Below are 4,764 nucleotides of genomic sequence, written 5' to 3' on the forward strand. Positions count from 1 at the left end.
ACACACACACACACACACACACACACACACACACACACACACACACAAATTAGCCGGGCATAATGACTGTGCCTATAGTCCCAGCTACTCAGGAGGCTGAGGAGGTGGGAGCGTTGCTTCAGCCCTGGGGGCAGAGATTGCAGTAAGCTGGCACCACTGCATTCCACCCTGGGTAACAAAGCCAGACCCTGTCTGGAAAAAAAAAAAAAAAAAGACAGCAAGAAAGAAATCCTTGAAATGGCAGGATGTGGTGGTTCACGTCCGGAATCCCAGCACTTTAGGAGGCCAAAGTAGACAGATCACTTGAGGTCAGGGGTTCAAGGCCAGCCTGGCCAACATGGCAAAACCCCATCTCTGTTAAAAGTACAAAAATTAGCTGGGTGTAGTGATGTGCGCTTGTAGTCCCAGCTACCCAGGAGGCTGAGGCAGGAGAATCACTTGAACCCAGGAGGCAGAGGCTGCAGTGAGCCAAGATCGTGCCACTGCACTCTAGCCTGGGCAACAGAGTGACTCTGTCTCAAGAAAAAAAAAGAAAGAAATGCCCCAAAGAGAGTCCAATGGCCCAGAAGGTCTGAGCCTAGTCTTCATCTCAATGGCCCAGAAGGTCTGAGCCTAGTCTTCATCTCAATGGCCCAGAAGGTCTGAGCCTAGTCTTCATCTCAATGGCCCAGAAGGTCTGAGCCTAGTCTTCATCTCAGCACAGTACCGGAGAGACTTGGGCAGGTGACAGGTCATGGCCAGAGTAGGGAGGGCATCCCTGACTAATGACAGGGGCAGAGAAACAGTCCTGGGCTGAGTATCAGTCCCAAAGTCTCTGTCCCCATCTCTACCTTTTCCTGTAGGATCCTAGGCAAGTTACTTAACCTGTTTTTCTTTTTTTTTTTTAGATGGAATCTCGCTCTGTCACCCAGGCTGGAGTGCAGTGGCGCGATCTTGGCTCACTGCAACCTCCACCTCCCAGGTTCAAGCGATTCTCCTGCCTCAGCCTCCTGAGTAACTGGAACTACAGGCGCCCACCACCATGCCTGGAGAATTTTTTGTATTTTCAGTAGAGACGGGGTTTCACCATGCTGGCCAGGCTGGTCTCGAACTCCTGACTTTGGGATCCGCCCACCTCGGCCTCCCAAAGTGCTAGGATTACAGGCATGAGCCACTGCGCCCAGCAGTTACTTAACCTCTCTAAGCCTCAGTTTCCTAATCTGAAATTTAAGGCCAAAGACATCAACTTCCCAGGACTGTTTTCAACATGAACTACAATGTAAAGTATGTGGCACACACCAGTGGCTCAATGAATGATAGATCTTTCCAGCCAGGCAAGGAAGCAGGAGAGTTTAACCTGTCCCTGAAGGAGGAAGGACTGGAAGCTCGCAAACATTCTCTGAGTTAAAGATTGCCCTGAAGAAGACAAAAATCAGGGAAGGCCTGGGGAATCAAGCAAGGCTAAGGGGCATCCCCTGAGAGATTAACACAAAAGGTAAAATGATACAGGTAGCTAATACATATGGAGTGCTTTTTTCAGGCACTATGGCAAAGGCACATCAGTGTCACTTCATACGACCTACCCATCAGTCCTAAGAACTGGCTCTTATCTCACTGAAGCTCTAGACAAGAAAACTGTAGTTTAAAAAGCAGAAACACCGGGTGCCGTGGCTCACGTCTGTAATCCCAGCACTTTGGGAGGCCGAGGTGGGTGGATCACGAGGTCAGGAGATCGAGACCATCCTGGCTAACACGGTGAAACCCCGTCTCTACTAAAATTGTAAAAAAAATTAGCCAGGCGTGGTGGCGGGCGCCTGCAGTCCCAGCTACTTGGGAGGCTGAGGCAGGAGAATGGCGTGAACCTGGGAGGCAGAGCTTGCAGTGAGCCGAGATCGCGCCCCTGCACTCCAGCCTGGGCAACTGAGCAAGACTCGTCTCAAAAAAAAAGCAGAAACATAGCCATTAGGTTGGCGCAAAAGTAATTTTGCCTTTTGCCATTCCTTTAATAGTACAGGCAGGCTAGGTTTTTGTTTTGTTTTGTTTTGGAGAAACAGGGTCCAGCTCTGTCACCAGAGGGTGGAATGCAGTGGTGTGATCACAGCTCACTGCAGCCTCAAACTCCTAGGCTCCAGCGATCCTCCAATCCCAGCCTTCCAAGTAGCTGGGACTATGCATGAGTCCTGCTAGTTTTTATTTTTTGTTGAGATAAGGTCTCACTTTGTTGCCCAGGCTGACCTACAACTCCCGGACTCAAGTAATCCTCCCGCCTTGACCTTCCAAAGTGTTGGGATTATAGGTGTGAGCCACCATGCCTGGCTTTTTTGTTTTTCATTTTTTGCTTTTTTTTTTTTTGAGAGAGACTCTGTCGCCAGGCTGGAGTGCAATGGCGTGATCTCAGCTCACTGCAGTCTCTACCTCCTAGGTTCAAGCAATTCTCCTGCCTCAGCCTCCCAAGTAGCTGGGATTACAGACATGCATCAACACGCCCAGCTAATTTTTGTATTATTAGTAGAGACGGGGTTTTACCATGTTGGCCAGGATGGTTTCAAACTCCTGACCACAGGTGATCCACCAGCTTCGGCCTCCCAAAGTGCTGGGATTACAGGCGTGAGCCACCTCACCCGGTTTTTTTTGTTGTTGTTTTTTTTTTTTTTTCAGATCTTTTTGAGGCGGAGTCTCGCTCTGTCGCCCGGACTGGAGTGCAGTGGCCGGATCTCAGCTCACTGCAAGCTCTGCCTCCCGGGTTTATGCCATTCTCCTGCCTCAGCCTCCCGAGTAGCTGGGACTACAGGCGCCCGCCACCTCGCCTGGCTAGTTTTTGTATTTTTAGTAGAGACGGGGTTTCACCGTGTTAGCCAGGATGGTCTCGATCTCCTGACCTCGTGATCCGCCCGTCTCGGCCTCCCAAAGTGCTGGGATTACAGGCTTGAGCCACCGCGCCCGGCCTTTTGTTGTTTTTTGTTTGTTTTTTAATTAATAGTTTGCTGGAGTTACACAATCTCAAGAGGTACTGAGAAAGTGTGCCCTAAGGCCCTAAGATTAGTTTTTTGTCTGTCTGTTTGTTTGAGTCATAGTCTCGCTCTGTCGCCCAAGTTGGAGTGCAGTGGCATGATCTCGGCTCACTGCAACCTCCACCTACTGAGGTCAAGAGATTCTCCTGCCTCAGCCTCCCAAGTAGCTGGGATTACAGGCATGAGCCTTGGCCCCCGGCCTCTACCCACTTTCAATAGAGCCTCATCTGCTGAGATCAAGTTGAAATATTTTTAGTGTCCTCACCTCCACGCTGTCCAAGACTGGGATAGGGTTGGGGAGCCAGAGATAGAATAAAGTACTAAGAACTCTTCATATGAACCTTTTGAAGACAAGTGGGTCAGGGACTGCACATTTTATAACTTTAAAGAGGAAAAAAAAGCTCACGGAGGACTGTGATTTGCTGCCTTCTGAAATAACAGACCCAAAGAAGTTAATTGGGAGTAAAATCGTGTTGTAAATTACCCAACAGCGTATCATGGAGATTCGTGCATAATACTGAGCCCTGGCCGGGTAAACTAAGGCAGAAGAAGCGGCCTCAAAGTAAAATCAGAGCAGCGCCGGCATCCAGGGTCCCACCTGCCTCAGGGTGAGGATCCTCTGAGGTCCGCATCCCTCCCGGTCCCAGCCGCCCGCAGGTCCCGCCGCACCAGCCGGGTCCCGGGGCTCCCCTTGGAAGACCCAGGCCAAGGGGACGCGGGAGCGCAGAAACCCTTGTGGGCTCCCGGGGACACCACAAAGCTCCCGGAGACTCTTCCCTGTCAGGACCCGGGCGGCCCGCGGCTCGACTGGGTGCTCCCAGTCAGTGAGGGTGCACAGGGAAGCTACTGGGGCTCAGAGGCCCTGCGGGGACCCTCGCGGACTGACGTACCTGCCGCCGCCCGGCGCTCGGCGGAGCGGGTTCTTTAACGCGGGGCTGCGCGACCCTCGCGGCGCACGCTGGGAAATGTAGTTTCACCTCCGCGCCCCGCCTGGCATAAGACACTCTCGGAGCCACCGCACGGGCCAGCGTGGGTGGCCCGGGCGGCGCTTTCCTGAAGTGCAGCGGGGCTGCGATCCAGAAGGGAGGTGGGAAGAGGGCCGCTCCAGGACCCACGAAACTACAACTCCCAGAGGACCGATACGCCTTAAAGACACAGGTCCTTTTTCTGGGACTCGCGGATCCAGGTTAATGTGTTGCTTTTTTGTTTGTTTTCTGGTTTGGGTTTGTTTATTTGGTTTTTTTTTTTTTAACCCCTTCTGGATGGCACCAAGAGCTGTCGCTTTCCTCGAGAGAGAAATCCACTGATGAAGGGAAAAAAAAAAAATCACAATTTGCCCAAGCGGAAGCAGCTGTCATTGGATTTGCAGTTAGAAGGCTTTGCGCTGGTTTCGTCACGTGGGTCCTTTGCGAAGAAACTTTCCAACTCCGTAGCGGGGAGAGGGTCTGCGGAGCTTTCGGGCAAGTTGTGAATGGTAGCATTGATTGTCATAGATGAAAATTTGAAATACTCCTAAGTGTCTCTCTCTAGGTTACTATGTGAAAGGAAAATAAATGTCAGGACCCCAAAGTCACTAAGCCAAACGGAAAAGTCAAGCCAGGAACTGCATCAGGCAAACCTACCTCCCATTTTATTCCTAAACAAGATAACTACAAAGATAAAAAAGCTAGATATGGCCTGGCTCTCACAATTTGCCCACTAGGAAATTCCTTGTGTGCCCCAAAATCTGTACCCTCAAACAGTTCTGTGAAATTTCACTCTGACAATGTGAATT

General features: G+C 51.1%; 1 protein-coding gene across 2 annotated transcripts in view; it reads right to left on the reverse strand.

Moving 5' to 3' along the window:
- FCSK (fucose kinase) overlaps positions 1-4,127 on the reverse strand; it is a 23,519-nt gene extending 19,392 nt beyond the window's left edge. Inside the window, exon 1 of one of the 2 annotated variants that reach the window (XM_023210383.2) lies at positions 3,881-4,127. The gene's annotated coding sequence lies outside the window, so the exon portion shown is untranslated. The remainder of the gene's footprint in view (positions 1-3,880) is intronic. The other variant, XM_023210384.2, reaches the window with a different exon arrangement.
- Positions 4,128-4,764: the final 637 nt, after the last annotated feature.

Source organism: Piliocolobus tephrosceles, chromosome 17 (assembly GCF_002776525.5).
Source record: "Piliocolobus tephrosceles isolate RC106 chromosome 17, ASM277652v3, whole genome shotgun sequence".
NCBI classification, from domain to species: domain Eukaryota; kingdom Metazoa; phylum Chordata; class Mammalia; order Primates; family Cercopithecidae; genus Piliocolobus; species Piliocolobus tephrosceles.